Here is a 23654-nt window from a genome sequence, read left to right as displayed (position 1 = left end):
ACTAGCTGAAGTGCTCTTGCAGAGAGTCGGCACGGGCTCGACGGGCCGAATGGCCTCCCTCTGTGCTGCAATCGTTCTATTATATGACCTCGGAGGGTTGTAGGCAACGGTCCCTCTAATTTGTTTCTTTGGCCCGCACGCCCCGTCAACGGGCTGTGCGGCCCATTCAAAATTCAGCACGTGCACGTTTTTTCTATTCAAAAGCCGGCTCACCGGATGCGCGGGACCTGCAGCGCTCTGCGTTTCCACGCGGCTTTAAAGAGTGCATTGGTTGCAGGGCTGGAGGAGGTTACAGGGAAAGGGGGGGCGATGCCGTGGAGGGATTTGAAAACAAGAGAATTTAAAAATCGAGGCGTTGCTGGACCATGAGCCAATGCAGGTCAGCGAGCACAGGGGGTGATGGGTAAATGGGACTTGGTGCGACTTAGGATACGGGCAGCAGAGTTCTTGGAGAAGTAACCCTTTCTGTTACTTCTTTATTTGTGGATGACGGCATGTGGTTAAGAAATAAGAAATAAGAGCAGGAGTAGGCCATGCGGCCCCTCGAGCCGGCTCCGCCATTCAATAAGATCATGGCCGGTCATCGACCTCAACTCCACTTTCCCGCTCGATCTCCATAACCCTAGAGTCCAAAAATCTATCAATCGCAGCCTTGAATATACCCAAAGACTCGGCATTCACAGCCCTCTGGGGCAGAGAACTCCAAAGGTTCACAACCTTCTGAGTGAAGAAATTCCTCCTCATCTCGGTCTTAAATGGCCTACCCCTTATCCTGAGACTATGCCCCCTAGTTCTAGACACTCCAGCCAGGGGAAACAACCTCTCAGTATCTACCCTGCCAACCCCCTTCAATGAGATCACCTCTCATTCTTCTAAACTGCCGAGAGTATAGGCCCATTCTACACAATCTCTCATCGTAGGACAGCCCTCTCATGTTGTTTGCAAAGGAAAATGCCACGGTTCTTAGAAGGTCCTGGTGATATTCCCTGCCACAGGACATCATTTTGATTTACGGCATGACTGAAACGGAACAGGAGAAAGTCTTACTGGAAGCACTGACCATGCTGGAGGAAGTTAGGATTGCTGCACCGTTGGCTCGAGTACCTCAATATTTCCAGTGTCTCCCTTACATATAACAACATTAAGGAACATTTAATTCCCAGCTCCGCGTTTAAGCTCTTAATGTGGCTTTTCCTTATATCATTTACTCACTATGAGGACAATGATCATACTGAAAAGAGTGAGAAAGATTGCAAACAAAAACAACAACAACACCAACAACAACTTGTCTTTATATAGCGTCTTTAACGTAGTAAAAACGTCCCAAGGCCCTTCACAGGACTATTATAAGACAAAAAATGTGAAACCCGCTTAAAGAAATGAAGGTGGGTTTGTTGGTGAAATATTTCAACCACAGTGAGTGAATGTGACAAGTGATGAAGACTTGATGGGCCAGAACCTCACTATGTCTCTTATCGGTCTTTATGGGCAAAACTTGAAAATTGCTTTTTCAAAGACATCAGATTCCGAATTATTGTTCATATGAAGATATGACAAACATTTACTTCAGATGCAATAAATATAAGGAGAGATTTATTTCCAGAAAACTTTCCGTGGCCTGAAGGACAGTTACTGAGGGAGCGTTCGTTTCCTTTTAAGGGCAATATGCACATATGCATGGCCGGCTCTGTATTATTGCAGCGTTTTGTCAAAGGATATATCATTATATATTGCAATATTTTAGCAGAATCGACATGAGAAAACAGCAGCACTTTCTGAATGAAGGGACATTGTGATTTTAAAAAAGGAGTCGTTGAGACGGTAAGAGGCAGTGAATGATGTGGCGAGGCAGTGTGTGCAGCTGGAAAGCATACTTACCTGGCAGGGGAGAGACCATGATCAAGAAGGTGGTTCTCCCAGGACGAGGCTAGCCCATTGCACTTCGGGTGTGCTGACGCCTGCGATGTCCCCAAATGCGGGATACTCGTCTGCAAAATTTGTGGTAGTGGGGGACTGCGTTCGCGCTCTCCCCTGGCTTTACAATAAAAAATAGAATTTCAACAGCATTCTCTTTTCAACTAAGCTGTCAAATATATACCGTTATATATATCGTTTGCTTTGTTTTCAATTCTAACTGCGCTTTATTCCCAACACAGGGAGCTGTGACACAATACAACTCTGCATAATGGCCTATTCAAATCGCATCATAACCCATCCTAACGCTCACATTTCATTTCATCTTTACACTCACAGTTATATTCATCCTTACTACTAAGAAATTACACATTTTCCACAAAAAATCAACAATTATACACCGCATACAAAAAATGTTTCAAAGCTGCATGCCAACTCTACACTTTGGCAAAATGTTCAACCTTATTCACTACAGAAACAATCATACAGCACACAACCAGGCCATTCGGCCCATCGTGTCTCTGCCGGCTCTTTCAAAGGGCTATCCAATTAATCCTACTCCTCTCTTCTTTCACCAAAGCCCTGCAATTATTTTACCTTCAAATATTATCCAAATTACCTTTTTACCTTAGGTCACCTCGAGCTGGGGTGGGGAAGGCGGGGAAACATCCTACTGTCGCCTCTGCTTCTTTTGCAAATTTTCTTCAATCTGTGTCTCCTGGTTACTGACCCTTCCGACACTGGAAACAGTTTATCCTTATTTACTCATCATCTTGTATTTATATAGCGTCTTTAACATAGTGAAACGTCCCAAGGCACTCCACAGGAGTGTTAGCAAACTAAATTTGACACCCAGCCGCACAAGGAGATATTAGGACAGATGACCAAAAGCTTGCTCGAAAAGGTAGGTTTTAAGGAGCGTCTGAAAGGAGGAGAGAGAGAGAGGCGGAGAGGTTTCGGGAGGGAATTCCAGAGTTTAGGGCCTAGGCAGCTGAAAGCACGCCCGCCACCGGCGGAGCGAATAAAGTAGGGGATACGCAAGACGCCCAAATTGCATGATCACAGAGATCAAAGGCGACATGAGGGAAAATGTTCTTACGCAGCGAGCGGTTAGCATCTGGAAATCACTGCTTGAAAGGGTGCTGGAGACAAATTCAATTGTGGCTTTCAGAAGAGAATTGGGTAAGTACCTGAAAGAAAAGAATTTGCAGGGCTACGGGGAAAAGGCAGGGGGGTGGGACTAGCTGAAGTGCTCTTGCAGAGAGTCGGCACGGGCTCGACGGGCCGAATGGCCTCCCTCTGTGCTGCAATCGTTCTATTATATGACCTCGGAGGGTTGTAGGCAACGGTCCCTCTAATTTGTTTCTTTGGCCCGCACGCCCCGTCAACGGGCTGTGCGGCCCATTCAAAATTCAGCACGTGCACGTTTTTTCTATTCAAAAGCCGGCTCACCGGATGCGCGGGACCTGCAGCGCTCTGCGTTTCCACGCGGCTTTAAAGAGTGCATTGGTTGCAGGGCTGGAGGAGGTTACAGGGAAAGGGGGGGCGATGCCGTGGAGGGATTTGAAAACAAGAGAATTTAAAAATCGAGGCGTTGCTGGACCATGAGCCAATGCAGGTCAGCGAGCACAGGGGGTGATGGGTAAATGGGACTTGGTGCGACTTAGGATACGGGCAGCAGAGTTCTTGGAGAAGTAACCCTTTCTGTTACTTCTTTATTTGTGGATGACGGCATGTGGTTAAGAAATAAGAAATAAGAGCAGGAGTAGGCCATGCGGCCCCTCGAGCCGGCTCCGCCATTCAATAAGATCATGGCCGGTCATCGACCTCAACTCCACTTTCCCGCTCGATCTCCATAACCCTAGAGTCCAAAAATCTATCAATCGCAGCCTTGAATATACCCAAAGACTCGGCATTCACAGCCCTCTGGGGCAGAGAACTCCAAAGGTTCACAACCTTCTGAGTGAAGAAATTCCTCCTCATCTCGGTCTTAAATGGCCTACCCCTTATCCTGAGACTATGCCCCCTAGTTCTAGACACTCCAGCCAGGGGAAACAACCTCTCAGTATCTACCCTGCCAACCCCCTTCAATGAGATCACCTCTCATTCTTCTAAACTGCCGAGAGTATAGGCCCATTGTACACAATCTCTCATCGTAGGACAGCCCTCTCATGTTGTTTGCAAAGGAAAATGCCACGGTTCTTAGAAGGTCCTGGTGATATTCCCTGCCACAGGACATCATTTTGATTTACGGCATGACTGAAACGGAACAGGAGAAAGTCTTACTGGAAGCACTGACCATGCTGGAGGAAGTTAGGATTGCTGCACCGTTGGCTCGAGTACCTCAATATTTCCAGTGTCTCCCTTACATATAACAACATTAAGGAACATTTAATTCCCAGCTCCGCGTTTAAGCTCTTAATGTGGCTTTTCCTTATATCATTTACTCACTATGAGGACAATGATCATACTGAAAAGAGTGAGAAAGATTGCAAACAAAAACAACAACAACACCAACAACAACTTGTCTTTATATAGCGTCTTTAACGTAGTAAAAACGTCCCAAGGCCCTTCACAGGACTATTATAAGACAAAAAATGTGAAACCCGCTTAAAGAAATGAAGGTGGGTTTGTTGGTGAAATATTTCAACCACAGTGAGTGAATGTGACAAGTGATGAAGACTTGATGGGCCAGAACCTCACTATGTCTCTTATCGGTCTTTATGGGCAAAACTTGAAAATTGCTTTTTCAAAGACATCAGATTCCGAATTATTGTTCATATGAAGATATGACAAACATTTACTTCAGATGCAATAAATATAAGGAGAGATTTATTTCCAGAAAACTTTCCGTGGCCTGAAGGACAGTTACTGAGGGAGCGTTCGTTTCCTTTTAAGGGCAATATGCACATATGCATGGCCGGCTCTGTATTATTGCAGCGTTTTGTCAAAGGATATATCATTATATATTGCAATATTTTAGCAGAATCGACATGAGAAAACAGCAGCACTTTCTGAATGAAGGGACATTGTGATTTTAAAAAAGGAGTCGTTGAGACGGTAAGAGGCAGTGAATGATGTGGCGAGGCAGTGTGTGCAGCTGGAAAGCATACTTACCTGGCAGGGGAGAGACCATGATCAAGAAGGTGGTTCTCCCAGGACGAGGCTAGCCCATTGCACTTCGGGTGTGCTGACGCCTGCGATGTCCCCAAATGCGGGATACTCGTCTGCAAAATTTGTGGTAGTGGGGGACTGCGTTCGCGCTCTCCCCTGGCTTTACAATAAAAAATAGAATTTCAACAGCATTCTCTTTTCAACTAAGCTGTCAAATATATACCGTTATATATATCGTTTGCTTTGTTTTCAATTCTAACTGCGCTTTATTCCCAACACAGGGAGCTGTGACACAATACAACTCTGCATAATGGCCTATTCAAATCGCATCATAACCCATCCTAACGCTCACATTTCATTTCATCTTTACACTCACAGTTATATTCATCCTTACTACTAAGAAATTACACATTTTCCACAAAAAATCAACAATTATACACCGCATACAAAAAATGTTTCAAAGCTGCATGCCAACTCTACACTTTGGCAAAATGTTCAACCTTATTCACTACAGAAACAATCATACAGCACACAACCAGGCCATTCGGCCCATCGTGTCTCTGCCGGCTCTTTCAAAGGGCTATCCAATTAATCCTACTCCTCTCTTCTTTCACCAAAGCCCTGCAATTATTTTACCTTCAAATATTATCCAAATTACCTTTTTACCTTAGGTCACCTCGAGCTGGGGTGGGGAAGGCGGGGAAACATCCTACTGTCGCCTCTGCTTCTTTTGCAAATTTTCTTCAATCTGTGTCTCCTGGTTACTGACCCTTCCGACACTGGAAACAGTTTATCCTTATTTACTCATCATCTTGTATTTATATAGCGTCTTTAACATAGTGAAACGTCCCAAGGCACTCCACAGGAGTGTTAGCAAACTAAATTTGACACCCAGCCGCACAAGGAGATATTAGGACAGATGACCAAAAGCTTGCTCGAAAAGGTAGGTTTTAAGGAGCGTCTGAAAGGAGGAGAGAGAGAGAGGCGGAGAGGTTTCGGGAGGGAATTCCAGAGTTTAGGGCCTAGGCAGCTGAAAGCACGCCCGCCACCGGCGGAGCGAATAAAGTAGGGGATACGCAAGACGCCCAAATTGCATGATCACAGAGATCAAAGGCGACATGAGGGAAAATGTTCTTACGCAGCGAGCGGTTAGCATCTGGAAATCACTGCTTGAAAGGGTGCTGGAGACAAATTCAATTGTGGCTTTCAGAAGAGAATTGGGTAAGTACCTGAAAGAAAAGAATTTGCAGGGCTACGGGGAAAAGGCAGGGGGGTGGGACTAGCTGAAGTGCTCTTGCAGAGAGTCGGCACGGGCTCGACGGGCCGAATGGCCTCCCTCTGTGCTGCAATCGTTCTATTATATGACCTCGGAGGGTTGTAGGCAACGGTCCCTCTAATTTGTTTCTTTGGCCCGCACGCCCCGTCAACGGGCTGTGCGGCCCATTCAAAATTCAGCACGTGCACGTTTTTTCTATTCAAAAGCCGGCTCACCGGATGCGCGGGACCTGCAGCGCTCTGCGTTTCCACGCGGCTTTAAAGAGTGCATTGGTTGCAGGGCTGGAGGAGGTTACAGGGAAAGGGGGGGCGATGCCGTGGAGGGATTTGAAAACAAGAGAATTTAAAAATCGAGGCGTTGCTGGACCATGAGCCAATGCAGGTCAGCGAGCACAGGGGGTGATGGGTAAATGGGACTTGGTGCGACTTAGGATACGGGCAGCAGAGTTCTTGGAGAAGTAACCCTTTCTGTTACTTCTTTATTTGTGGATGACGGCATGTGGTTAAGAAATAAGAAATAAGAGCAGGAGTAGGCCATGCGGCCCCTCGAGCCGGCTCCGCCATTCAATAAGATCATGGCCGGTCATCGACCTCAACTCCACTTTCCCGCTCGATCTCCATAACCCTAGAGTCCAAAAATCTATCAATCGCAGCCTTGAATATACCCAAAGACTCGGCATTCACAGCCCTCTGGGGCAGAGAACTCCAAAGATTCACAACCTTCTGAGTGAAGAAATTCCTCCTCATCTCGGTCTTAAATGGCCTACCCCTTATCCTGAGACTATGCCCCCTAGTTCTAGACACTCCAGCCAGGGGAAACAACCTCTCAGTATCTACCCTGCCAACCCCCTTCAATGAGATCACCTCTCATTCTTCTAAACTGCCGAGAGTATAGGCCCATTCTACACAATCTCTCATCGTAGGACAGCCCTCTCATGTTGTTTGCAAAGGAAAATGCCACGGTTCTTAGAAGGTCCTGGTGATATTCCCTGCCACAGGACATCATTTTGATTTACGGCATGACTGAAACGGAACAGGAGAAAGTCTTACTGGAAGCACTGACCATGCTGGAGGAAGTTAGGATTGCTGCACCGTTGGCTCGAGTACCTCAATATTTCCAGTGTCTCCCTTACATATAACAACATTAAGGAACATTTAATTCCCAGCTCCGCGTTTAAGCTCTTAATGTGGCTTTTCCTTATATCATTTACTCACTATGAGGACAATGATCATACTGAAAAGAGTGAGAAAGATTGCAAACAAAAACAACAACAACACCAACAACAACTTGTCTTTATATAGCGTCTTTAACGTAGTAAAAACGTCCCAAGGCCCTTCACAGGACTATTATAAGACAAAAAATGTGAAACCCGCTTAAAGAAATGAAGGTGGGTTTGTTGGTGAAATATTTCAACCACAGTGAGTGAATGTGACAAGTGATGAAGACTTGATGGGCCACAACCTCACTATGTCTCTTATCGGTCTTTATGGGCAAAACTTGAAAATTGCTTTTTCAAAGACATCAGATTCCGAATTATTGTTCATATGAAGATATGACAAACATTTACTTCAGATGCAATAAATATAAGGAGAGATTTATTTCCAGAAAACTTTCCGTGGCCTGAAGGACAGTTACTGAGGGAGCGTTCGTTTCCTTTTAAGGGCAATAGGCAAATATGCATGGCCGGCTCTGTATTATTGCAGCGTTTTGTCAAAGGGTATATCATTATATATTGCAATATTTTAGCAGAATCGACATGAGAAAACAGCAGCACTTTCTGAATGAAGGGACATTGTGATTTTAAAAAAGGAGTCGTTGAGACGGTAAGAGGCAGTGAATGATGTGGCGAGGCAGTGTGTGCAGCTGGAAAGCATACTTACCTGGCAGGCGAGACACCATGATCAAGAAGGTGGTTCTCCCAGGACGAGGCTAGCCCATTGCACTTCGGGTGTGCTGACGCCTGCGATGTCCCCAAATGCGGGATACTCGACTGCAAAATTTGTGGTAGTGGGGGACTGCGTTCGCGCTCTCCCCTGGCTTTACAATAAAAAATAGAATTTCAACAGCATTCTCTTTTCAACTAAGCTGTCAAATATATATACCGTTATATATATCGTTTGCTTTGTTTTCAATTCTAACTGCGCTTTATTCCCAACACAGGGAGCTGTGACACAATACAACTCTGCATAATGGCCTATTCAAATCGCATCATAACCCATCCTAACGCTCACATTTCATTTCATCTTTACACTCACAGTTATATTCATCCTTACTACTAAGAAATTACACATTTTCCACAAAAAATCAACAATTATACACCGCATACAAAAAATGTTTCAAAGCTGCATGCCAACTCTGCACTTTGGCAAAATGTTCAACCTTATTCACTACAGAAACAATCATACAGCATACAACCAGGCCATTCGGCCCATCGTGTCTCTGCCGGCTCTTTCAAAGGGCTATCCAATTAATCCTACTCCTCTCTTCTTTCACCAAAGCCCTGCAATTATTTTACCTTCAAATATTATCCAAATTACCTTTTTACCTTAGGTCACCTCGAGCTGGGGTGGGGAAGGCGGGGAAACATCCTACTGTCGCCTCTGCTTCTTTTGCAAATTTTCTTCAATCTGTGTCTCCTGGTTACTGACCCTTCCGACACTGGAAACAGTTTATCCTTATTTACTCATCATCTTGTATTTATATAGCGTCTTTAACATAGTGAAACGTCCCAAGGCACTCCACAGGAGTGTTAGCAAACTAAATTTGACACCCAGCCGCACAAGGAGATATTAGGACAGATGACCAAAAGCTTGCTCGAAAAGGTAGGTTTTAAGGAGCGTCTGAAAGGAGGAGAGAGAGAGAGGCGGAGAGGTTTCGGGAGGGAATTCCAGAGTTTAGGGCCTAGGCAGCTGAAAGCACGCCCGCCACCGGCAGAGCGAATAAAGTAGGGGATACGCAAGACGCCCAAATTGCATGATCACAGAGATCAAAGGCGACATGAGGGAAAATGTTCTTACGCAGCGAGCGGTTAGCATCTGGAAATCACTGCTTGAAAGGGTGCTGGAGACAAATTCAATTGTGGCTTTCAGAAGAGAATTGGGTAAGTACCTGAAAGAAAAGAATTTGCAGGGCTACGGGGAAAAGGCAGGGGGGTGGGACTAGCTGAAGTGCTCTTGCAGAGAGTCGGCACGGGCTCGACGGGCCGAATGGCCTCCCTCTGTGCTGCAATCGTTCTATTATATGACCTCGGAGGGTTGTAGGCAACGGTCCCTCTAATTTGTTTCTTTGGCCCGCACGCCCCGTCAATGGGCTGTGCGGCCCATTCAAAATTCAGCACGTGCACGTTTTTTCTATTCAAAAGCCGGCTCACCGGATGCGCGGGACCTGCAGCGCTCTGCGTTTCCACGCGGCTTTAAAGAGTGCATTGGTTGCAGGGCTGGAGGAGGTTACAGGGAAAGGGGGGGGCGATGCCGTGGAGGGATTTGAAAACAAGAGAATTTAAAAATCGAGGCGTTGCTGGACCATGAGCCAATGCAGGTCAGCGAGCACAGGGGGTGATGGGTAAATGGGACTTGGTGCGACTTAGGATACGGGCAGCAGAGTTCTTGGAGAAGTAACCCTTTCTGTTACTTCTTTATTTGTGGATGACGGCATGTGGTTAAGAAATAAGAAATAAGAGCAGGAGTAGGCCATGCGGCCCCTCGAGCCGGCTCCGCCATTCAATAAGATCATGGCCGGTCATCGACCTCAACTCCACTTTCCCGCTCGATCTCCATAACCCTAGAGTCCAAAAATCTATCAATCTCAGCCTTGAATATACCCAAAGACTCGGCATTCACAGCCCTCTGGGGCAGAGAACTCCAAAGGTTCACAACCTTCTGAGTGAAGAAATTCCTCCTCATCTCGGTCTTAAATGGCCTACCCCTTATCCTGAGACTATGCCCCCTAGTTCTAGACACTCCAGCCAGGGGAAACAACCTCTCAGTATCTACCCTGCCAACCCCCTTCAGAATCTTGCATGTTTCAATGAGATCACCTCTCATTCTTCTAAACTGCCGAGAGTATAGGCCCATTCTACACAATCTCTCATCGTAGGACAGCCCTCTCATGTTGTTTGCAAAGGAAATGCCACGGTTCTTAGAAGGTCCTGGTGATATTCCCTGCCACAGGACATCATTTTGATTTACGGCATGACTGAAACGGAACAGGAGAAAGTCTTACTGGAAGCACTGACCATGCTGGAGGAAGTTAGGATTGCTGCACCGTTGGCTCGAGTACCTCAATATTTCCAGTGTCTCCCTTACATATAACAACATTAAGGAACATTTAATTCCCAGCTCCGCGTTTAAGCTCTTAATGTGGCTTTTCCTTATATCATTTACTCACTATGAGGACAATGATCATACTGAAAAGAGTGAGAAAGATTGCAAACAAAAACAACAACAACACCAACAACAACTTGTCTTTATATAGCGTCTTTAACGTAGTAAAAACGTCCCAAGGCCCTTCACAGGACTATTATAAGACAAAAAATGTGAAACCCGCTTAAAGAAATGAAGGTGGGTTTGTTGGTGAAATATTTCAACCACAGTGAGTGAATGTGACAAGTGATGAAGACTTGATGGGCCACAACCTCACTATGTCTCTTATCGGTCTTTATGGGCAAAACTTGAAAATTGCTTTTTCAAAGACATCAGATTCCGAATTATTGTTCATATGAAGATATGACAAACATTTACTTCAGATGCAATAAATATAAGGAGAGATTTATTTCCAGAAAACTTTCCGTGGCCTGAAGGACAGTTACTGAGGGAGCGTTCGTTTCCTTTTAAGGGCAATTTGCAAATATGCATGGCCGGCTCTGTATTATTGCAGCGTTTTGTCAAAGGGTATATCATTATATATTGCAATATTTTAGCAGAATCGACATGAGAAAACAGCAGCACTTTCTGAATGAAGGGACATTGTGATTTTAAAAAAGGAGTCGTTGAGACGGTAAGAGGCAGTGAATGATGTGGCGAGGCAGTGTGTGCAGCTGGAAAGCATACTTACCTGGCAGGGGAGACACCATGATCAAGAAGGTGGTTCTCCCAGGACGAGGCTAGCCCATTGCACTTCGGGTGTGCTGACGCCTGCGATGTCCCCAAATGCGGGATACTCGACTGCAAAATTTGTGGTAGTGGGGGACTGCGTTCGCGCTCTCCCCTGGCTTTACAATAAAAAATAGAATTTCAACAGCATTCTCTTTTCAACTAAGCTGTCAAATATATACCGTTATATATATCGTTTGCTTTGTTTTCAATTCTAACTGCGCTTTATTCCCAACACAGGGAGCTGTGACACAATACAACTCTGCATAATGGCCTATTCAAATCGCATCATAACCCATCCTAACGCTCACATTTCATTTCATCTTTACACTCACAGTTATATTCATCCTTACTACTAAGAAATTACACATTTTCCACAAAAAATCAACAATTATACACCGCATACAAAAAATGTTTCAAAGCTGCATGCCAACTCTGCACTTTGGCAAAATGTTCAACCTTATTCACTACAGAAACAATCATACAGCATACAACCAGGCCATTCGGCCCATCGTGTCTCTGCCGGCTCTTTCAAAGGGCTATCCAATTAATCCTACTCCTCTCTTCTTTCACCAAAGCCCTGCAATTATTTTACCTTCAAATATTATCCAAATTACCTTTTTACCTTAGGTCACCTCGAGCTGGGGTGGGGAAGGCGGGGAAACATCCTACTGTCGCCTCTGCTTCTTTTGCAAATTTTCTTCAATCTGTGTCTCCTGGTTACTGACCCTTCCGACACTGGAAACAGTTTATCCTTATTTACTCATCATCTTGTATTTATATAGCGTCTTTAACATAGTGAAACGTCCCAAGGCACTCCACAGGAGTGTTAGCAAACTAAATTTGACACCCAGCCGCACAAGGAGATATTAGGACAGATGACCAAAAGCTTGCTCGAAAAGGTAGGTTTTAAGGAGCGCCTGAAAGGAGGAGAGAGAGAGAGGCGGAGAGGTTTCGGGAGGGAATTCCAGAGTTTAGGGCCTAGGCAGCTGAAAGCACGCCCGCCACCGGCGGAGCGAATAAAGTAGGGGATACGCAAGACGCCCAAATTGCATGATCACAGAGATCAAAGGCGACATGAGGGAAAATGTTCTTACGCAGCGAGCGGTTAGCATCTGGAAATCACTGCTTGAAAGGGTGCTGGAGACAAATTCAATTGTGGCTTTCAGAAGAGAATTGGGTAAGTACCTGAAAGAAAAGAATTTGCAGGGCTACGGGGAAAAGGCAGGGGGGTGGGACTAGCTGAAGTGCTCTTGCAGAGAGTCGGCACGGGCTCGACGGGCCGAATGGCCTCCCTCTGTGCTGCAATCGTTCTATTATATGACCTCGGAGGGTTGTAGGCAACGGTCCCTCTAATTTGTTTCTTTGGCCCGCACGCCCCGTCAGCGGGCTGTGCGGCCCATTCAAAATTCAGCACGTGCACGTTTTTTCTATTCAAAAGCCGGCTCACCGGATGCGCGGGACCTGCAGCGCTCTGCGTTTCCACGCGGCTTTAAAGAGTGCATTGGTTGCAGGGCTGGAGGAGGTTACAGGGAAAGGGGGGGGCGATGCCGTGGAGGGATTTGAAAACAAGAGAATTTAAAAATCGAGGCGTTGCTGGACCATGAGCCAATGCAGGTCAGCGAGCACAGGGGGTGATGGGTAAATGGGACTTGGTGCGACTTAGGATACGGGCAGCAGAGTTCTTGGAGAAGTAACCCTTTCTGTTACTTCTTTATTTGTGGATGACGGCATGTGGTTAAGAAATAAGAAATAAGAGCAGGAGTAGGCCATGCGGCCCCTCGAGCCGGCTCCGCCATTCAATAAGATCATGGCCGGTCATCGACCTCAACTCCACTTTCCCGCTCGATCTCCATAACCCTAGAGTCCAAAAATCTATCAATCTCAGCCTTGAATATACCCAAAGACTCGGCATTCACAGCCCTCTGGGGCAGAGAACTCCAAAGGTTCACAAGCTTCTGAGTGAAGAAATTCCTCCTCATCTCGGTCTTAAATGGCCTACCCCTTATCCTGAGACTATGCCCCCTAGTTCTAGACACTCCAGCCAGGGGAAACAACCTCTCAGTATCTACCCTGCCAACCCCCTTCAATGAGATCACCTCTCATTCTTCTAAACTGCCGAGAGTATAGGCCCATTCTACACAATCTCTCATCGTAGGACAGCCCTCTCATGTTGTTTGCAAAGGAAAATGCCACGGTTCTTAGAAGGTCCTGGTGATATTCCCTGCCACAGGACATCATTTTGATTTACGGCATGACTGAAACGGAACAGGAGAAAGTCTTACTGGAAGCACTGACCATGCTGGAGGAAGTTAGGATTGCTGCACCGTTGGCTCGAGTACCTCAATATTTCCAGTGTCTCCCTTACATATAACAACATTAAGGAACATTTAATTCCCAGCTCCGCGTTTAAGCTCTTAATGTGGCTTTTCCTTATATCATTTACTCACTATGAGGACAATGATCATACTGAAAAGAGTGAGAAAGATTGCAAACAAAAACAACAACAACACCAACAACAACTTGTCTTTATATAGCGTCTTTAACGTAGTAAAAACGTCCCAAGGCCTTTCACAGGACTATTATAAGAAAAAAATGTGAAACCCGCTTAAAGAAATGAAGGTGGGTTTGTTGGTGAAATATTTCAACCACAGTGAGTGAATGTGACAAGTGATGAAGACTTGATGGGCCAGAACCTCACTATGTCTCTTATCGGTCTTTATGGGCAAAACTTGAAAATTGCTTTTTCAAAGACATCAGATTCCGAATTATTGTTCATATGAAGATATGACAAACATTTACTTCAGATGCAATAAATATAAGGAGAGATTTATTTCCAGAAAACTTTCCGTGGCCTGAAGGACAGTTACTGAGGGAGCGTTCGTTTCCTTTTAAGGGCAATTTGCAAATATGCATGGCCGGCTCTGTATTATTGCAGCGTTTTGTCAAAGGGTATATCATTATATATTGCAATATTTTAGCAGAATCGACATGAGAAAACAGCAGCACTTTCTGAATGAAGGGACATTGTGATTTTAAAAAAGGAGTCGTTGAGACGGTAAGAGGCAGTGAATGATGTGGCGAGGCAGTGTGTGCAGCTGGAAAGCATACTTACCTGGCAGGGGAGACACCATGATCAAGAAGGTGGTTCTCCCAGGACGAGGCTAGCCCATTGCACTTCGGGTGTGCTGACGCCTGCGATGTCCCCAAATGCGGGATACTCGACTGCAAAATTTGTGGTAGTGGGGGACTGCGTTCGCGCTCTCCCCTGGCTTTACAATAAAAAATAGAATTTCAACAGCATTCTCTTTTCAACTAAACTGTCAAATATATATACCGTTATATATATATCGTTTGCTTTGTTTTCAATTCTAACTGCGCTTTATTCCCAACACAGGGAGCTGTGACACAATACAACTCTGCATAATGGCCTATTCAAATCGCATCATAACCCATCCTAACGCTCACATTTCATTTCATCTTTACACTCACAGTTATATTCATCCTTACTACTAAGAAATTACACATTTTCCACAAAAGATCAACAATTATACACCGCATACAAAAAATGTTTCAAAGCTGCATGCCAACTCTGCACTTTGGCAAAATGTTCAACCTTATTCACTACAGAAACAATCATACAGCACACAACCAGGCCATTCGGCCCATCGTGTCTCTGCCGGCTCTTTCAAAGGGCTATCCAATTAATCCTACTCCTCTCTTCTTTCACCAAAGCCCTGCAATTATTTTACCTTCAAATATTATCCAAATTACCTTTTTACCTTAGGTCACCTCGAGCTGGGGTGGGGAAGGCGGGGAAACATCCTACTGTCGCCTCTGCTTCTTTTGCAAATTTTCTTCAATCTGTGTCTCCTGGTTACTGACCCTTCCGACACTGGAAACAGTTTATCCTTATTTACTCATCATCTTGTATTTATATAGCGTCTTTAACATAGTGAAACGTCCCAAGGCACTCCACAGGAGTGTTAGCAAACTAAATTTGACACCCAGCCGCACAAGGAGATATTAGGACAGATGACCAAAAGCTTGCTCGAAAAGGTAGGTTTTAAGGAGCGTCTGAAAGGAGGAGAGAGAGAGAGGCGGAGAGGTTTCGGGAGGGAATTCCAGAGTTTAGGGCCTAGGCAGCTGAAAGCACGCCCGCCACCGGCGGAGCGAATAAAGTAGGGGATACGCAAGACGCCCAAATTGCATGATCACAGAGATCAAAGGCGACATGAGGGAAAATGTTCTTACGCAGCGAGCGGTTAGCATCTGGAAATCACTGCTTGAAAGGGTGCTGGAGACAAATTCAATTGTGGCTTTCAGAAGAGAATTGGGTAAGTACCTGAAAGAAAAGAATTTGCAGGGCTACGGGGAAAAGGCAGGGGGGTGGGACTAGCTGAAGTGCTCTTGCAGAGAGTCGGCACGGGCTCGACGGGCCGAATGGCCTCCCTCTGTGCTGCAATCGTTCTATTATATGACCTCGGAGGGTTGTAGGCAACGGTCCCTCTAATTTGTTTCTTTGGCCCGCACGCCCCGTCAACGGGCTGTGCGGCCCATTCAAAATTCAGCACGTGCACGTTTTTTCTATTCAAAAGCCGGCTCACCGGAAGCGCGGGACCTGCAGCGCTCTGCGTTTCCACGCGGCTTTAAAGAGTGCATTGGTTGCAGGGCTGGAGGAGGTTACAGGGAAAGGGGGGGGCGATGCCGTGGAGGGATTTGAAAACAAGAGAATTTAAAAATCGAGGCATTGCTGGACCATGAGCCAATGCAGGTCAGCGAGCACAGGGGGTGATGGGTAAATGGGACTTGGTGCGACTTAGGATACGGGCAGCAGAGTTCTTGGAGAAGTAACCCTTTCTGTTACTTCTTTATTTGTGGATGACGGCATGTGGTTAAGAAATAAGAAATAAGAGCAGGAGTAGGCCATGCGGCCCCTCGAGCCGGCTCCGCCATTCAATAAGATCATGGCCGGTCATCGACCTCAACTCCACTTTCCCGCTCGATCTCCATAACCCTAGAGTCCAAAAATCTATCAATCTCAGCCTTGAATATACCCAAAGACTCGGCATTCACAGCCCTCTGGGGCAGAGAACTCCAAAGGTTCACAACCTTCTGAGTGAAGAAATTCCTCCTCATCTCGGTCTTAAATGGCCTACCCCTTATCCTGAGACTATGCCCCCTAGTTCTAGACACTCCAGCCAGGGGAAACAACCTCTCAGTATCTACCCTGCCAACCCCCTTCAGAATCTTGCATGTTTCAATGAGATCACCTCTCATTCTTCTAAACTGCCGAGAGTATAGGCCCATTCTACACAATCTCTCATCGTAGGACAGCCCTCTCATGTTGTTTGCAAAGGAAAATGCCACGGTTCTTAGAAGGTCCTGGTGATATTCCCTGCCACAGGACATCATTTTGATTTACGGCATGACTGAAACGGAACAGGAGAAAGTCTTACTGGAAGCACTGACCATGCTGGAGGAAGTTAGGATTGCTGCACTGTTGGCTCGAGTACCTCAATATTTCCGGTGTCTCCCTTACATATAACAACATTAAGGAACATTTATTTCCCAGCTCCGCGTTTAAGCTCTTAATGTGGCTTTTCCTTATATCATTTACTCACTATGAGGACAATGATCATACTGAAAAGAGTGAGAAAGATGGCAAACAAAAACAACAACAACACTAACAACAACTTGTCTTTATATAGCGTCTTTAACGTAGTAAAAACGTCCCAAGGCCCTTCACAGGACTATTATAAGACAAAAAATGTGAAACCCGCTTAAAGAAATGAAGGTGGGTTTGTTGGTGAAATATTTCAACCACAGTGAGTGAATGTGACAAGTGATGAAGACTTGATGGGCCAGAACCTCACTATGTCTCTTATCGGTCTTTATGGGCAAAACTTGAAAATTGCTTTTTCAAAGACATCAGATTCCGAATTATTGTTCATATGAAGATATGACAAACTTTTACTTCAGATGCAATAAATATAAGGAGAGATTTATTTCCAGAAAGCTTTCCGTGGCCTGAAGGACAGTTACTGAGGGAGCGTTCATTTCCTTTTAAGGGCAATTTGCAAATATGCATGGCCGGCTCTGTATTATTGCAGCGTTTTGTCAAAGGGTATATCATTATATATTGCAATATTTTAGCAGAATCGACATGAGAAAACAGCAGCACTTTCTGAATGAAGGGACATTGTGATTTTAAAAAAGGAGTCGTTGAGACGGTAAGAGGCAGTGAATGATGTGGCGAGGCAGTGTGTGCAGCTGGGAACCATACTTACCTGGCAGGGGAGAGACCATGATCAAGAAGGTGGTTCTCCCAGGACGAGGCTAGCCCATTGCACTTCGGGTGTGCTGAGGCCTGCGATGTCCCCAAATGCGGGATACTCGACTGCAAAATTTGTGGTAGTGGGGGACTGCGTTCGCGCTCTCCCCTGGCTTTACAATAAAAAATAGAATTTCAACAGCATTCTCTTTTCAACTAAGCTGTCAAATATATACCGTTATATATATCGTTTGCTTTGTTTTCAATTCTAACTGCGCTTTATTCCCAACACAGGGAGCTGTGACACAATACAACTCTGCATAATGGCCTATTCAAATCGCATCATAACCCATCCAAACGCTCACATTTCATTTCATCTTTACACTCACAGTTATATTCATCCTTACTACTAAGAAATTACACATTTTCCACAAAAAATCAACAATTATACACCGCATACAAAAAATGTTTCAAAGCTGCATGCCAACTCTGCACTTTGGCAAAATGTTCAACCTTATTCACTACAGAAACAATCATACAGCACACAACCAGGCCATTCGGCCCATCGTGTCTCTGCCGGCTCTTTCAAAGGGCTATCCAATTAATCCTACTCCTCTCTTCTTTCACCAAAGCCCTGCAATTATTTTACCTTCAAATATTATCCAAATTACCTTTTTACCTTAGGTCACCTCGAGCTGGGGTGGGGAAGGCGGGGAAACATCCTACTGTCGCCTCTGCTTCTTTTGCAAATTTTCTTCAATCTGTGTCTCCTGGTTACTGACCCTTCCGACACTGGAAACAGTTTATCCTTATTTACTCATCATCTTGTATTTATATAGCGTCTTTAACATAGTGAAACGTCCCAAGGCACTCCACAGTAGTGTTAGCAAACTAAATTTGACACCCAGCCGCACAAGGAGATATTAGGACAGATGACCAAAAGCTTGCTCGAAAAGGTAGGTTTTAAGGAGCGTCTGAAAGGAGGAGAGAGAGAGAGGTGGAGAGGTTTCGGGAGGGAATTCCAGAGTTTAGGGCCTAGGCAGCTGAAAGCACGCCCGCCACCGGCGGAGCGAATAAAGTAGGGGATACGCAAGACGCCCAAATTGCATGATCACAGAGATCAAAGGCGACATGAGGGAAAATGTTCTTACGCAGCGAGCGGTTAGCATCTGGAAATCACTGCTTGAAAGGGTGCTGGAGACAAATTCAATTGTGGCTTTCAGAAGAGAATTGGGTAAGTACCTGAAAGAAAAGAATTTGCAGGGCTACGGGGAAAAGGCAGGGGGGTGGGACTAGCTGAAGTGCTCTTGCAGAGAGTCGGCACGGGCTCGACGGGCCGAATGGCCTCCCTCTGTGCTGCAATCATTCTATTATATGACCTCGGAGGGTTGTAGGCAACGGTCCCTCTAATTTGTTTCTTTGGCCCGCACGCCCCGTCAACGGGCTGTGCGGCCCATTCAAAATTCAGCACGTGCACGTTTTTTCTATTCAAAAGCCGGCTCACCGGATGCGCGGGACCTGCAGCGCTCTGCGTTTCCACGCGGCTTTAAAGATTGCATTGGTTGCAGGGCTGGAGGAGGTTACAGGGAAAGGGAGGGGCGATGCCGTGGAGGGATTTGAAAACAAGAGAATTTAAAAATCGAGGCGTTGCTGGACCATGAGCCAATGCAGGTCAGCGAGCACAGGGGGTGATGGGTAAATGGGACTTGGTGCGACTTAGGATACGGGCAGCAGAGTTCTTGGAGAAGTAACCCTTTCTATTACTTCTTTATTTGTGGATGACGGCATGTGGTTAAGAAATAAGAAATAAGAGCAGGAGTAGGCCATGCGGCCCCTCGAGCCGGCTCCGCCATTCAATAAGATCATGGCCGGTCATCGACCTCAACTCCACTTTCCCGCTCGATCTCCATAACCCTAGAGTCCAAAAATCTATCAATCTCAGCCTTGAATATACCCAAAGACTCGGCATTCACAGCCCTCTGGGGCAGAGAACTCCAAAGGTTCACAACCTTCTGAGTGAAGAAATTCCTCCTCATCTCGGTCTTAAATGGCCTACCCCTTATCCTGAGACTATGCCCCCTAGTTCTAGATGCTCCAGCCAGGGGAAACAACCTCTCAGTATCTACCCTGTCAATCCCCTTCAGAATCTTGCATGTTTCAATGAGATCACCTCTCATTCTTCTAAACTGCGGAGAGTATAGGCCCATTCTACACAATCTCTCATCGTAGGACAGCCCTCTCATGTTGTTTGCAAAGGAAAATGCCACGGTTCTTAGAAGGTCCTGGTGATATTCCCTGCCACAGGACATCATTTTGATTTACGGCATGACTGAAACGGAACAGGAGAAAGTCTTACTGGAAGCACTGACCATGCTGGAGGAAGTTAGGATTGCTCCACTGTTGGCTCGAGTACCTCAATATTTCCGGTGTCTCCCTTGCATATAACAACATTAAGGAACATTTATTTCCCAGCTCCGTGTTTAAGCTCTTAATGTGGCTTTTCCTTATATCATTTACTCACTATGAGGACAATGATCATACTGAAAAGAGTGAGAAAGATTGCAAACAAAAACAACAACAACACCAACAACAACTTGTCTTTATATAGCGTCTTTAACGTAGTAAAAACGTCCCAAGGCCCTTCACAGGACTATTATAAGACAAAAAATGTGAAACCCGCTTAAAGAAATGAAGGTAGGTTTGTTGGTGAAATATTTCAACCACAGTGAGTGAATGTGACAAGTGATGAAGACTTGATGGGCCACAACCTCACTATGTCTCTTATCGGTCTTTATGGGCAAAACTTGAAAATTGCTTTTTCAAAGACATCAGATTCCGAATTATTGTTCATATGAAGATATGACAAACTTTTACTTCAGATGCAATAAATATAAGGAGAGATTTATTTCCAGAAAACTTTCCGTGGCCTGAAGGACAGTCACTGAGGGAGCGTTCGTTTCCTTTTAAGGGCAATTTGCAAATATGCATGGCCGGCTCTGTATTATTGCAGCGTTTTGTCAAAGGGTATATCATTATATATTGCAATATTTTAGCAGAATCGACATGAGAAAACAGCAGCACTTTCTGAATGAAGGGACATTGTGATTTTAAAAAAGGAGTCGTTGAGACGGTAAGAGGCAGTGAATGATGTGGCGAGGCAGTGTGTGCAGCTGGAAAGCATACTTACCTGGCAGGGGAGACACCATGATCAAGAAGGTGGTTCTCCCAGGACGAGGCTAGCCCATTGCACTTCGGGTGTGCTGACGCCTGCGATGTCCCCAAATGCGGGATACTCGACTGCAAAATTTGTGGTAGTGGGGGACTGCGTTCGCGCTCTCCCCTGGCTTTACAATAAAAAATAGAATTTCAACAGCATTCTCTTTTCAACTAAACTGTCAAATAATATCGTTTGCTTTGTTTTCAATTCTAACTGCGCTTTATTCCCAACACAGGGAGCTGTGACACAATACAACTCTGCATAATGGCCTATTCAAATCGCATCATAACCCATCCTAACGCTCACATTTCATTTCATCTTTACACCCACAGTCATATTCATCCTTACTACTAAGAAATTACACATTTTCCACAAAAGATCAACAATTATACACCGCATACAAAAAATGTTTCAAAGCTGCATGCCAACTCTGCACTTTGGCAAAATGTTCAACCTTATTAACTACAGAAACAATCATACAGCACACAACCAGGCCATTCGGCCCATCGTGTCTCTGCCGGCTCTTTCAAAGGGCTATCCAATTAATCCTACTCCTCTCTTCTTTCACCAAAGCCCTGCAATTATTTTACCTTCAAATATTATCCAAATTACCTTTTTACCTTAGGTCACCTCGAGCTGGGGTGGGGAAGGCGGGGAAACATCCTACTGTCGCCTCTGCTTCTTTTGCAAATTTTCTTCAATCTGGGTCTCCTGGTTACTGACCCTTCCGACACTGGAAACAGTTTCTCCTTATTTACTCATCATCTTGTATTTATATGGCGCCTTTAACATAGTGAAACGTCCCAAGGCACTCCACAGGAATGTTCGCAAACTAAATTTGACACCCAGCCGCACAAGGAGATATTAGGACAGATGACCAAAAGCTTGCTCGAAAAGGTAGGTTTTAAGGAGCGTCTGAAAGGAGGAGAGATAGAGAGAGGCGGAGAGGTTTCGGGAGGGAATATTACCCAAATTACCTTTTCAACATTACTATTCAATTTGCTTCCACCACCCTTTCAGGCACTGCATTCCAGGCAGTCACAACAATTTGCTGCATCACTTTTTTTTTACCTTTTGTCACCTCGAGGTGGGGAAATATCCTACTGGTCGCCTCTGGTACTTTTGCAAATTTTCTTTAATCTAGTTGTTACAAAAGCAAAATAGTATGAATGTTGGAAATCTGAAATAAAAACAAATTGCTGGAAATAGTCAGCAGGTCAGGCAGCATCTGTGGAGAGAGAAACAGAGTTAACGTTTCAGGTTGGTGACCTTTCGTTAGAACGTGACTCAACTTCAACATCAACTCCACGTTCCTCATATCCCTTGATTTTGTTAGTGCCCAAAAATCTATCTATCTCAGTCTTGAATATACTCAATGAATGAGCATCCACAGCTCTCCGGGGTAGAGAATTCCAATGATTCACAACCCTCTGTGAAGAAATATTTCCTCATCTCAGTCATAAATGGACGGCCCCTTATCCTGAGACTATGACCGCTAGTTTGAGACTCTCCAGCCAATTGTGCCAGAAGAAATAATCCAGCAACTAACCTGTAAATAGTTCATGATCTCTTTAAGTAGCACTAGTGGGGAGGTCCTTCATGCCACTTAACTAAGACAGGGTGTGGGGCCAGAGCGTGGCCTTCAAAAATGGTAGCGCCGGTGTCAAATCAGCGTTGTACACTGATTGACATCATAAATCTGCCTACTGTGCAGGCTGCCGTGAGGTGTGCGCTCGCAAACTCCTTTACCAAGCTGGCGTCCAGCGCACTTCCTGTCAGAAGTGCGCGCACCTCAGACCCCATTTTCCAGCGGTAGGTGGCTGCGTAGCGCTTACTAAACGGGCGCTGCAGAGCCCAATTTCTCCCCCAGCCTTTTTGTTTTATTGTTGCGATTCGCAGGTCGGGCGTTGGAGACCGCACTGCCATATAAAGTGACCCGACATGCAGGAGAGAACCACCCAAATAAACCAATGAAGCTCCCATTTCAATTAAATATTGTGGGTCTGGAAGGCAGGAGAGGGGCCTCATTTATATGAAACTATGAAAGAGGAGGGGCTGTTGCAATATTAAGCATGGAGTCAATTCCTGCTGTGAGGAGGGATGATATCTTAGCAGGTTCCTCTAATGAGGCCATATGGGTAGAACTTAAAAACAAAAAGGGGGCAAGCACTTTGCTGGGAGTGTACGATAGGCCCCCAAACAGTCAGGGGCAGATACAGGATCAGATATGTAGGCAAATCTCACAAAAGTGTAGAAATAATAGGGTAATAATAGGGGATTTCAACTTCCCCAATATTAACTGGGGTAGTCAGAGTGTGAAAGGTTTAGAGGGTGTGGAATTCTTAAAGTGCATCCAGGAGAGCTTTTTGAGCCAGCATGTGGAAAGTCCTACAAGAGAAGGGAGGTATTGGACCTAATTCTAGGGAATGTAGCCGGGCAAGTGGTAGAAGTGTCAGTAGGAAAGCATTTTGGTGAGTGTGACCATAATTCGGTGAGATTTAAGGTAGTCATGGAAAAGGACAAAGATGGACCGGAAATAAAGGTCCTAAATTGGGAGAAAGCCGATTTTAATATGATAAGGCAGGATCTGGCCAAAGTAGACTGGGATCAGCTACTTGTCGGAAAATCCACATCAGAGCAGTGGGAATCTTTCAGAAAGGAAATAGAGAGAGTACAATGCCAACATATTCCCATAAAGGTCAAGGGTGTGACCAACAAGCCCAGGGAACCCTGGATGTCAAGGAATATACAAGAACGGATTAGGGAAAA

At 45.3% G+C, this 23654-nt stretch overlaps 7 non-coding genes across 7 annotated transcripts; all 7 read left to right on the top strand.

Moving 5' to 3' along the window:
• Positions 1–1870: 1870 nt before the first annotated feature.
• On the top strand, positions 1871–2034 carry LOC147100838 (U1 spliceosomal RNA). Its single transcript, XR_015073624.1, has one exon. It is a non-coding gene; the product is annotated as a U1 spliceosomal RNA (small nuclear RNA).
• Positions 2035–5023: 2989 nt separating this feature from the next.
• On the top strand, positions 5024–5187 carry LOC147100837 (U1 spliceosomal RNA). Its single transcript, XR_015073623.1, has one exon. It is a non-coding gene; the product is annotated as a U1 spliceosomal RNA (small nuclear RNA).
• A 2989-nt stretch (positions 5188–8176) lies between these two features.
• Positions 8177–8340, top strand: LOC147100836 (U1 spliceosomal RNA). The gene has a single exon (XR_015073635.1). It is a non-coding gene; the product is annotated as a U1 spliceosomal RNA (small nuclear RNA).
• A 3008-nt stretch (positions 8341–11348) lies between these two features.
• On the top strand, positions 11349–11512 carry LOC147100835 (U1 spliceosomal RNA). Its single transcript, XR_015073644.1, has one exon. It is a non-coding gene; the product is annotated as a U1 spliceosomal RNA (small nuclear RNA).
• Positions 11513–14501: 2989 nt separating this feature from the next.
• On the top strand, positions 14502–14665 carry LOC147100834 (U1 spliceosomal RNA). Its single transcript, XR_015073643.1, has one exon. It is a non-coding gene; the product is annotated as a U1 spliceosomal RNA (small nuclear RNA).
• Positions 14666–17676: 3011 nt separating this feature from the next.
• On the top strand, positions 17677–17840 carry LOC147100833 (U1 spliceosomal RNA). The gene has a single exon (XR_015073632.1). It is a non-coding gene; the product is annotated as a U1 spliceosomal RNA (small nuclear RNA).
• Positions 17841–20847: 3007 nt separating this feature from the next.
• On the top strand, positions 20848–21011 carry LOC147100832 (U1 spliceosomal RNA). The gene has a single exon (XR_015073638.1). It is a non-coding gene; the product is annotated as a U1 spliceosomal RNA (small nuclear RNA).
• Positions 21012–23654: the final 2643 nt, after the last annotated feature.

The sequence above is a fragment of the Somniosus microcephalus genome, chromosome 25 (genome assembly GCF_052327205.1).
Source record: "Somniosus microcephalus isolate GS21.2 chromosome 25, FLI_Smic_1.0, whole genome shotgun sequence".
Classification (NCBI taxonomy): Eukaryota; Metazoa; Chordata; class Chondrichthyes; order Squaliformes; family Somniosidae; genus Somniosus; species Somniosus microcephalus.
Note: the sequence above shows the minus strand (reverse complement) of the source record. Positions and strands in the feature narration are given on the sequence as shown.